General features: G+C 41.9%; 1 protein-coding gene across 10 annotated transcripts in view; it reads left to right on the plus strand.

The window, feature by feature from the left end:
* The window catches only part of LOC127068004 (RNA-binding protein Musashi homolog Rbp6), a 594260-nt gene that overhangs the window by 405913 nt on the left and 176179 nt on the right, over positions 1–12168 (plus strand). Inside the window, exon 1 of one of the 10 annotated variants that reach the window (XM_051003633.1) lies at positions 763–2315. The exons of the other annotated variants lie outside the window; for them this stretch is intronic. The gene's annotated coding sequence lies outside the window, so the exon portion shown is untranslated. Of the gene's footprint in view, positions 1–762; positions 2316–12168 lie in introns of those variants that run through there. 10 annotated transcript variants of the gene reach the window in all.

Raw genomic sequence — 12168 nt, forward strand, 5'->3', positions numbered from 1 at the left:
AAATGGTTAGATAGATAGAAGAGAGGCAGACAGCGAGAGAGAGAGAGAGAGAGAGAGAGAGAGAAGCATAGTTGGCCTTCAGCCATGGAGGGAACTCGATGAAGAAGCTGGCTTTACGATCCGCCGGGAGTAGTAATGGTCAACATTGGTCCGACCGGGGCGGTTCTTAAACGTGAACTTGTACTCCTTCAGAGATAACGCTCAATAACTAAATCGCTTTGACAGTAACGGGTCGTCGAAATATTAAATAAGTACGAACTTGCTTTACATTTTAGCAAGATGTTAATAACAAATTAATTTTGATTTTGCTAAAGAATTATCCTCAAATGCAAGAATCAATGTTTAATTATAAGAAATTCAGTCAATTCTTCGTAAACATAATTTTTACACCGTAAACTAAAGGTGAATCTCAATAAAGTAGCATTTTTCAGACGATGAATCGTTGAATCCGACTTGAAGTAAGTCCTCTTTTGACGTATTGGCAGAAAGTTAAATCGTGAAGGCGTAACAAGTAGCCATGCTCCGAAAATGCAGAGCGTTTGGTCGTAGACGTAGGAGGTAGGAGGAGGATGAGATGAAGAAGAAGAAGATAGAGGAAGATGGGGATGGGACTCGCGAGCAGTAACGCAGCAACAGCAGCAGCAACAGCAGTAGAAGCAGCAGCAGGAACGGCAGCAGAAGCCCCACCTCCCACCGTCGGGAGATCCAGAGTCCTTTCTCTCTCTCTCTCTCTCTCTCTCTCTCTCTCTCTCCTTCTCTCTCTCTCTATTTCTCTCTCTTTCTCTCCTTCTCTTTCCCTGCGGCGTTACTATTCCGCCGTCAAGCGAGCGTGGCGTGGCGTAGGCAGTCAGGCAGTCAGGCTCTCTCTCTCCTGGCATTAAGCATTCCCGTTGGGTCGGCGCGGGGTGGAGGAGAACGCGGGGAGGAGAATCGGTCGATGCCGGGGTGCCGCCGTTGTGCCAAAGGAAGGAAGTATGCGAGAAGGAGAGTCCCTCCCTTCTTCCCTCCCTCTCTCCCTCTCACTCCCTTTCCCTCTCTTTCTCTATCCATCTCTCAATCTCTCTCTGTCTTTCAACATCCATCTTTCTCTTGTGTGGAAGTGAGAGGGTAGGAGGCGTGCGTTACTATCTCCGTCGAACAACGACAACGCCCCGGGGGCGCCTGCGCGTCTCGGAGGGGTAGCACCGTGTTACCTCTCAGCCTGGAGGGGTAACAGAAGCATGGAGGAAGAGACTAGAGAGAGAGGGAAGGTTACTCGGTCTCCTACCACCTCGCTTTCGTGCTCCTCTCGAGCGCAAAGTGTAGCACGCTCCCTACCAGCAGAGCCGCGCGCTACTCCCCTTCGCTTCCCCTCGCTACGATTCCACTGCCCGGGCCTCCACGGTCGCCCCATTCCGTTCTTGGCATCACAGCGTGCAACATTCGAGCTGACGTACGACGACGAGGAGCGCGACGACGACCACCTGCCTCCCTGTTACAGTTACAGTTACCGTTACCGTTACCGTTGACGTGGACGTTGCCGTTGCCGTTGCTTTGCGTGTGCCCGTTACGTTCCCTCTCTCTCTCTTACACGTACATATACACACACCCACTTGCTCTCGTATTCGATCTCTTTCTCCCTCTCTTTCTCTCTACTTGCTCACACGTCTCGCTGCGCACCCTTGATTACATCCTCGGCTCTTTATCTTCGGGGAGATCATCAACGGGAGAAGATCGCTGCAGCCAAGAAGATTTATACATCGAATAGTGACACGCGAGAGGACTAAACGAGGCAGTAAACGCGCGCGACGAAAGAGCAAATTCGTGATCGTCGGTCAAGTGCTCCGGGATATTGTTATCGTCGTAGTCGTTGGCAGTTCTGATACAGTGCTATATCGTATACGTACACACGCACCTATAAGGAAATCATAGATCGGCTTGATCACAGGTGACCATTTTGAAATCATCGTCGAATCTACAGCCGTCGTCGACGAGAAACGACGAGATTGGAAGAAATAGGAAGTCAGTGAATTTTAAGAGATCCCTGTGGAGTAACGCTTACTCTTCGTTACTCGGTCTATTGTTATCGGTTTAACGAAGTCGAGAAAGAACGACAAGTATCGTAAGCGTGCATTGAAAGCTGAAGAAGCCACAAGCGTCTACCCACTGCCCGACTCTTTCTCTTTTAAGGAGAAAGCGAAGAACATCGCGCCGATCGCACGGCACTCGGTACGCGCGCCGGTACTGAGTGACCTGCATCGTCCAAAAAAAGTTACCAAAAGGTGTACACAACGGCGGTCACCACGTACATCACACCGCTCATCACCCCGGAGAAGGTACGCTGACTTCTATCTTCTTCTTCCTTCTTCACTTCGAAGTTCTTTCTTAATGAGGAAATCCCATTCTCTTTTTCTATCTTTCTTCTCTCACTTTCTTTCTATATGTTTCTCTTTATGCGCGTCATTGCGATCGTATACGTGTGGGTGGTTTGCTTCAACTCGTCTGTGTGTGCGTGATTATACAAGTGCATGTGTGTGAGTGTGTCAGTTAGCTCGAGATTTGTGTGTGGGTGGAACGTGATCCTGAACGTCATCCGTCGGACGGCGGCGGATCAAACGGGGTGGTGAACGTCGCGCGGAAATGCACGCACACGTACGAGTTAACCGTACGCGAATATATCTGTATACTCTTTCTTTCTCTTCCTCTCCCCCTCCCCCTCTCTCTCTCTCTCTCTCTCTCTGTGTGTGTGTGTGTGTGTTTCCATAGTCTGCTCTCAATATCTTCTTTTATTCTTCTTGCCTTTTTCGTATATGGCTCGCTTTTATCTCCATATACCGTTTATTTTTCACAATGGTGCTTACTGACCGAAAGCTCCCTCGTATACATATACAGTCGCTTCGTCTCCGTATCTGACGTTCTATCGCGTCAGAGAGCATCTCTCGATCTGTAGATTTTGTTACTCCTGACAAACGTATCACCCCCAGGCGATCTCGTTTCTTTTTCTCTATCATGCCATAAAGTTTTGCTTTCTGTGGATTCAGATAGGTCAAAATATTGAAATAAATTCGACACACATACTTTGTATTTTGAATGTTCCAACTTTGAAAATGAAGCGTAATTTCATTTTTCCTTAGAAAATGTAATATAATCGAATGGACCATACTATTTAAATATTTCCTTTCTTCAATCTGGAATAAAGTTTTCGAAGCTCGATCGTCATAAAAATCGTTCTTGCAGGAATCACCGCAGCCAAGTAGACAAAACACGAATGATTATTTCGTTAGCATTGCCAAAATCATGTATTGGTACAAGAATTGACTCCTGATGGATTCTTCCGTCCTGATTTATAACGGTATTGATCTCGACACGGACTTGGCTGTCTCATTTACCGCATATAAAACATCCTGAAAAGGATTTCTTTTTATTTCAATGGAGGTACAGTTTATCGTTCTTTCTTGATATTTCATTCTCGAATTGTGTCTTTTGTAAAGCTAACTCAAAGTTTTCTATTTCTCTCATTTTCTCTTTCCTACTCCATTTTAACTCTGTAACGATCTCAAGACAGAAGAAAAACGACTATCGGTCGCTGAGGCAACAGTGTCGACCCACAATTTGTTAGAAATCACTCTAGCCGCAAGAATAGTTTCGCGTCTGGCTATCGTGCTGTGCGTATCGTTCTTACTTCTTTATCTTCCTATCTCTTTCTCCCTCTTTCTCCTTTCCTCACTCTTCTGTCCTCTTTAAACGAAAGATCAAAGTTACTCGAGCGGAAAAGCTCTATCGGTGTTTTAGCTCGCAGTCGCCGAATCGTAGTAGTACTCTCGGTACCTTCGCTCTCCGTGGAATTGCTTCGAAACGAAGAACTACTTCGAGTCGGAGGAAATTCTTATCGGATTCGTTGCACGAATTCTTTTACCGCGAGAGGATACGCTCGATCGAATATCGAGGATCGTATTTTTCTAAAGCGGGAAAAAGATGTAGTGTCTACGTGTAAATTCCGTCTTCAATTTTTCTCTTATCTTCTTTTTTTCTAGCCTTTTATTCTGTTTTTCTTTTTTCCTTTTTCTTTTTTTTATTTTAAAATGAGAAATAAACGAGACACTTCCACGAGAATATCGGGGTAGCGTTTAGATTAAGCGACGAGGAGCACGAGATGTATCGTTACGCGGAAAACGCCGCCTTCGGTCCGCAGCTCCTGCAAACTTTTTCACGCGAGAAGTAGAAGTGATAGTGGTGATGTTGCTTGCGAAGGTAGTGGTGAAGGGTCGTACATCCTGAAGTTCCCCGAAGCGATATATCCTAGAGAACTGGTGATTGTTCCCTGCTTTTTCTTACGGAAATGTATAAAGCTCTCTCTTTCTCTTTCTCTCTTCTTCTCTCGACCCTCGTTCCGTCTAAAGTAAAATGCTGAAGTTTCTATTGCGACGAGCTCGCAATGTCGTTCTCCCCTGCTGTGAGGCAGGACCAGTAGAGCCTGGCTTTAGTTTCCAAACCAGGAAGAACTCAGTTTCTCATTGCGTTACCGCTCGACGATAGCGAAAGGGGTAAGCGGATTTTCTGGTCTCTCCTGATAGTAGCCTTGGGTAAAAAGACGAGTTTCAAGAAAGAGTAAGGACAGAGATAGAGACAGAGACAGAGAGAAAGAGAGAGAGAGAGAGGGAGCGAGAGAGATACACAGAGAAAGAGAAAGACGACAGTGGTGGTGTTAAAATAAAATGAAAATGTCTATGAGTTCGCTTTGTTGTTCCGTTTATTTTCGAGATATCTCGACATGGATGATTTATCGATGGACGAAGAAAGTGGAATTGAAAGGAAAATTTGAGTACGGAAAGAAACGATTGTGTTTGAATCGAAATATCAACGACGACAAGTCGACGATAAGAAAATAGCTCGAGGGTTATAGATTTTACGATTCGTGGACTCTTTCAAAAGTCTTATACTTTTTTCCGTCCCCTTTTCTCTCTCGTCAAAATCGTTTGAGAAAAAATGGGGTTAAACGAGGTTACACGAAGGGGATAGAAACGAAGAGTTCGAAAAAAGAAGTAGGGAGAGGGTGTATCGTCGATCGAAGGGGAATTAGGTAACCGATTTCGGGAGAAACATGGTCTGTATACATCGAAACGCTTTTAATTCTAGGGCGAGAAGACTGCTAGCTTCCCGCGCTATCTCTACTCTCTGGAACACTCCGGAACAAGTCGCGCGATACTGTATAACCAACTGCGACACATTGCCTACAGTACTAAAGAATTCTATGAACAAATCCTATCAAGTGACTCTCTTTTCATTTATCGATTGCCGGATAAAGGGGATATTTCCAATAGGCGCTTTCGTCGGAAATTTAAATTAATCCTACGAATCGTAAAAATACCATCGATATTCTCTAGTACCTTTAATATTAGAGACAGGAAATGAGCTTGCGCAAATGTTCCATTTTATTTAACCTGTCTCTAACTTTATTGGAAAGAGAAATGACATGACATTAAATTTGATTATTGCTTTAAATCTTAACAAAATAATCTTTTTGCGTATTTCCCTATTTACAGAGAATTCTCAGCTTATATCAAGAACGAGGAACGCAAAATGTATGACATTGATTCGTTGAAGACGCGACGCAAGACGAGAGTCAAGCGTCTTCTACTATGGCAAACAAACTTCCCTGCCTCTTGTCTGGCGCTCTCATGTAAACAGAGGCAATCCTTCTTGGAATTTTCTATTCGTGCCTTTACTGTACCTCTCGTCAGATTTCCGTTCTCTTCTTTCTCTTTCTTTCTCGTCGAAAAGCACGCTCTAATTTTTCCACACAATGTACGCTCGCGTATATATTCTATAGAGAAAAAGACATCGCAAGTAAATGTGTGTACTATCCTGTTTGTTAGATAAACGACGATAGTTACGCGTAAAGAAGGAACGATCGAGAGAGATGAAAGTAGATAGATAGATAGATAGATAGATAGATAGATAGATAGAGTCTCGTTGAAGTAATTTAGATTGTCGAGAAATAGAATTTCGTTGCTTGTTCTAAATATTACCGGCAGCACTAACTTTCAGCGCTAAGAGTTTTACAGTATTATCAATTTTTCTGTTTGTAAGCGGTTGCAACGCGCCGAGCAGAGGAATTGGAATGAGTTTTTAAAGTTAGATTTATGAATCACCCTTCTATATTTAAGAGACCGTAAGTATTACATATTTTGTGCACGGAGAGTCTGAAAACATTTTTTTTCCATCCTGGCGAAACTATGTCCGCTTGCACTTACTTTTCCTTTTTACTCGTTCTAATCGTAAAAGTCGCGGCACGACGACGACAACGTGCTCGCAAACACACTTGTGCCCGGCTAACGAGCGTAATACGATTTTCCTTTAATTGTATAGCACGATCGCCTCCTCTCTTTATCCCAGAGGGAGAAAGAAAGTGCAGGCAAGAGAGCGAGCGAGCGAAAGAGAGAGAGAGAGAGAAAGGAAGAGAGAAAGAGAGACAGAAAGAGCACAGTAAAAGGAAAAAGGAAACACGCATCGAACCGATCGCCGAAGAATCCCATGAATCAAAAAATTCGTTACGTCGCTAATTAACGGTGACAGTTAACGACGTCGACAACAAAGACGAAACTAGTGGGGTGATCGTTTCATGTGTTCATATATGAATCGTGACGTAATTATGAACAATGTTACAGGGAAGCGATCGCAGTGACTTCCGATGGGATGAGTTGGGTGTTCGAGGGTGGAGAGGGTAGAAGTGTAGAAGGCTAGAATGAGATAGTGAGAAAAAGGGGGAGAGAGAGAGAGAGAGCGAGAAAGCGAATAAGAGAAAGAGAACGAGGGAACATTAACGATCACGGACCATTTTATCGGCAGAGCGAAACATTTCCGATATTTAGCATTTATAATTTCCACGGCACACGTACGTGTAATGACCGATACAAGTTTTCCCAAACCCTCTTCTATCTCGAATTTGCACGAAGTTCGTAGTCTACCTACCAACTTCTCTCTGTCCGTGTCTGCTTCCCATTCTCTCTCTCTCTCTTTCTCTCGCTCTCTCATTTTAACGACCGTTCGATTGGGTGCACCTGTGTACGCTTCGTTCCGCTTGGCCGCTGCAATTTTGTCGATACACCGCGTTCGTAAATTCGACATTTAACGCACTCAAGTATATCCCCGACCTGTTATTATTTAATTAGCGGCGTCGTCGGATCGCGTCATTATGCACAGTGATGAATTTAATTTCGTTGATCTATATCGTTTATCCTTTCCCTATCGCAACGAGCTCAATGTTAATTGATAATCGAAATAGTCCGATATTTGGTAAATATAAAGCCTCAAATTTTTAATTCGACCGGTTGTCATCTATCGGTTGTTGAATCGATTGAGATTGAAATAGAGGAGAGTGATTTGTGAGTTAAGACAAACGTTCACTTGAAAGTTCTTGTGATAGTTGCTCTCGAGAGTACCTTTAAATTTTTTATTCATTTGAGAATAATTCTAAGAATTTATACTCTCAGATAGTTACTAGCACGTTTGTCAAGAGTTTACTGACAGACAGAACTCTCAAAATCGTGTCCATTGAAGATTCGTTATGCTGGTCTAAGTTCGTCTGTTTTGCTGATTGTTTTTGAATAAACGCGAAATAAAGTATCTTTTCAATATTGAATTTTTACTTCATATATTGTTATTAATTCGAAGGTCTCATATTTTTTCCATTCTTTTCTTGCAGGTACTTTTCTTGCAGCTGCTATTCTTCGATAGCTACTCTCATTGTCAGAATATGAAATTTATTCTTATTTCTGAGAGAGATCTCCTATAGTAACATTCCTTTGTTTTCATTTGAGAATATATCACAACGCAATCGTTCTCAGATAGTTGAAACCACGTTCTCAGATAATTACCCTAAAATGCTGTGTATACTGACAAGAAATACTCTCGAAAGCATACTCTCGCGATAGTTTTGCTCTCAAATGGACGACTGCCTTTGGTTGAGAATGAATAACGTCGAATTTGCATATTCGGATCGATATTTATTTTTTAACATTGAGTACCTTGAACTGCAATCGTAAAGTTTTCCGGGATTTCTTGAAATTGGGTCTAGGAGCATGGACTCATTTCTATCGTAAGATCAGCCAGATCTTATCGTCGAGAGTATCATCCAGTACGATTTCAATACCTTTGACAACGACTTGATTGGTTTCCGTACACTTTCCGTGACCAATAAGGCACTTTTTCCTTCCAATATCATGATGGTGATTTTAACTTTTCTTCGTAATTTATTGTCGAACTTTATTATCGTTCGATTTTACAATTTCAACAATATTTATTTCTGTTTTTATCTTTCTTTCTATTTACATTTCTTCTTCTTTTTTCGTGAATCAACATATTTATAATCATCGGTTGTGATTTAATTTTATTAATCATAATTAATAATTATAATATTTTATATAATTAATAATTATAATATTTAATTCCATAATACTGATTTCTCGACAAGTATTATAAAATACCGATAATAAGCATCTACTGTTATGATACCAGGAAAAAGAGAGACAAGGAGAAGCGAATAGATTTGAGAATAGCAGGAGAGAGAGAAAGAGAGAGAGAAAGAAAGAGGAAGAGAGGGAGAGAGGTAGAGAGAAGCAAAGAGATTTGAGAATAGCAGAAAAGAGAGAGGGAGGGAAGCGAAGAAGTTTGAGAATAGCAGGGAAGAGAGAGAGGGAGGGAAGCGAAGAAGTTTGAGAATAGCAGGAAAGAGAAAGAGAGAGAGAGGGAGGAAGAGAAGCGAAGAGGTTTGAGGTTTCTACATCACTGAATACAAACTTGATTCGGCACACATCGATGGCACGTTCATTGAGTACACGTTTCGTTAATTAATCTCCCGTTACCATGCAAAGTAAAAGCAATAGTCCACCAAGCTACCCTAGTTCGTTCTTTATGATCCAGCCATAGTTGCCGGACGATTCGTATTTGGCGTAATACTTGAATTATAGCTCGCAGTGATTTAATATCGCAACCAAGCGATTACGTTCCGACAATTTCGCAAAATTTCTTGCTCGAGCAACTTTTTCTTCTACGATCGTTACCACGTTTTTACTATTCTTTCTCGACTAGCGAGAGAAAGAGAAAGAGAAAGAATGGTGGAAAGTAAAATAATATTTATTGTCGATTATGAAAGTTATCGGAAAAACAATTATTGTATCCGTACGTAAGAGCGTTATATGGAGCATCGGTTTTTACTTCAACGAAGCCTCGTCGATGTACGTGCGCACGTTCACACTCTTTCTTTTCATTCATCCAATCCTCCCTTTCTTTTCTCTCCTTGCCCTTCTCTCTCTCTTTTTCTCTCTCTTTCTCTCTCTATTTCCGAAAATGTGCGAGAATATTCTTTATGTCAAATATATTACGTTCCAAATATCACCGAAATCGTCTCCATTCGTGTTTCTGCTTGATCAAGCGTTAATAGACATTCGCGTGACCGAATCGAATTAACGGTGGTTGCGCCAAGTATTCGGGGCAAATATACTTACCTACATATTTTAACGGGATGAAGATTTCGCGCGAAGGAGCTTCTTCGTCGAGCAGCAACGTTCGCCTCGAAATAGGTGGTATATCGTGACGACGGTGAGCCGCCAATGCCATTCGAGAGCTGGTTTACATTTTAATTGGCAGCAATGCGAGTGGGCCGTAATAGTGTTTCTGTTGTCGAGGATTGAATGGGGAAGTATCACAATGGTACCTTTACGTTCTACTCATCCTCTTCCGCGGTGGGACAAACGTCTGCGAATGTGTCTGTAAATGTGCTAGCACGATGTCGGCGTAATCGAGTTCAGGTCGCTATTGAATTTGTACGTGCTCGAACAGTTTAGATACGTGATTATCTATATTCTCTTACAACTACGTTCCCTTCGTCTTCTCTCTCTCTCTCTCTCTCTCTCTCTCTCTCTCTCTTTTTCATTCATTTCTTCCTCTTCCCTTGCTCGAAGAAGAGAAGCGTAGCAGCGATCTCTTAGAGAAGTAGCGATCTCAAAAAGGGTACAATCATTTAAAAAGATGTAGGTTCACATACACACATTCACATATAACATGGATACGCATAAGTAAAATGGTTGAAGTCACAATCGATCAATTTTTCAGGAAAGCTTTTCAAACCTCTCCCGGTAGCGTACGACCTTGTGGTGGCAATTTTTCCACTCAAAAGAAATTCTATTTACGCGAAGCGCCGCACTGCGAACTTCCACGGCGAACGATCACGACGAAACAGTAGATATGAATGGAAACGCGATGAAAGCATATTTCCGCGTAAACGCATTTCCCTAATGGAGTTAAGCGAGACCCGCAATAAAAACTAGTCAATATTACGGCATTATGTATTCTTGCTACTCTTTCTCCTCGTAATAGCATTCGAAGGGGAAAAAGGCGGGAATATATTCGTGATTCATGGTTTTTTTCCAAGGTAATACTTAAAATCGTAATCATAGGTTGACATTCTGATTTACAGACGACACTATATTCATTCGTTCGTTCTTTTTCGTTATGATTTCATCGAGCATCGATTGATTGTTTTAATAATTTCGTTTTCTTTTTTAATCGTAAATAGTCTAATCTATCTCGAGTAATATAGAATTAATATATAGACTCACTCGTATAATTATTGCGATCATCTCTCTAAAAAAAGAATCGGTAATAGATACTTAGCAATGGACATTTTACAATCATCGTCAAAATCTGATGAATGTGAATATAGATGTAAAAAGTAGCCGTGATGACAACTTGAAGGAGATTCGGCAATCTGTTTTACGGCGTAATACTTGCGAGAATTGAGCATGGGGAAATCTTGCTTTCTTTCTTTCCAACGTGCTTAAAATATTTTGACAAAAGTTTCGTGTTCGAGTTGTATCGAAGTAAACGAGACGTTTGTATCTAAAAATAAAAAACTTCAATCGAGAAAAACGTAGAATTGGAAGAAAAGAATTTCCATACGACGAAGGTGCAGGAAAGAAACACCGCAGCGTCGACACAACGTTCTAGTAGAAACAGCCGGATAAACAGACAGACAGACAGTGCAGACATGAAAACCAAAGCGCAACGGAGTATTTTAGTCGTGTCTGAATAAAAACCGGTTGTGATAATGTGCATCAAAGGCAGAGAGTAAAAATAGAGCATCGTGCTTAAGCCACACGTACACTGTCAGACGTCGATGCTTTCATCTTCTCGTTCAAAGAGCGACTCTTGTAAATGTTTGATGCCACAGGATCAATAAATGTAGGAAGAGAGATCGCGCGCATACAAGCCGGAAGTCGTAGAAAGGTATCGTGTCGTTGGCTCGTTCGAATCTCGTAAGAATAGGACCTGACTAGAGGTAAGATCTTTTCCTTTATGATCCAACAAAGCGAGCCCATCTCGTTGTGGTTGCGAAGGAAAAAAGTTTATTGTACATACGCTGTAAAATATATTATTACGGTACGTCGACTCGAACTCGTAGAATTTTCTCATCTTGTTATTACTGTCACGTAGGTGAGCGGACTTCTTTTTCAGCTCGTTTGTTGTCGTCGGCTCGTTATGAGGAAGTTTGAGAAAAGAGAAAAAGGTACATTTGAGGGCGAACGATGACGCGATTTCGTACGAGAATGGAAGTACATAAGGAAAGTATCGGATCTTCAAAGTAGAGGATCGAGATATATCTCGGAACCTTCTACCGCGGACCTAACTCATTTTTGCGAGTTATACGCGAGACAAGGATTAAGGGAATTTTCTTCGAAAATGCGAAACTTTATAGGCGGAAGAAATCGGAGGGCTATGTCGGAAAAACTCGAGAATGCGTTTGTAGAGACATGGACATAATTGGGTGAGATTCGACTATCAGTGACAATCGAGGAAGAGATAGAGTGGGAAGGAGGATTAGTACTGGATCGGAGAGCGATGATAGATTTCCTCATAATCCAGTAAAGTCGCAATTCAAACAATTTAAGACGGAACAGCGGACGACGAGTGATCGATCGAGGCTACTAAAAACCAAAATGGATCGGATTTAGGTCTATATGAAGATATGACTTTTGAATTCTTGGATTATTAAATCTAATTTCGTGTTCGGAGAGGCTCTCGATGTCTTAGCGTTCGCTATCGCGATATGAAAGTTCAGCTCCTCGCCAAGGAGGTCAACCTTTTCACATCGCTGAACGAGCCTGATTGAATTTTGTTTGCATCAGTGGT

Source organism: Vespula vulgaris, chromosome 1 (assembly GCF_905475345.1).
Source record: "Vespula vulgaris chromosome 1, iyVesVulg1.1, whole genome shotgun sequence".
In the NCBI taxonomy this organism is placed as follows: domain Eukaryota; kingdom Metazoa; phylum Arthropoda; class Insecta; order Hymenoptera; family Vespidae; genus Vespula; species Vespula vulgaris.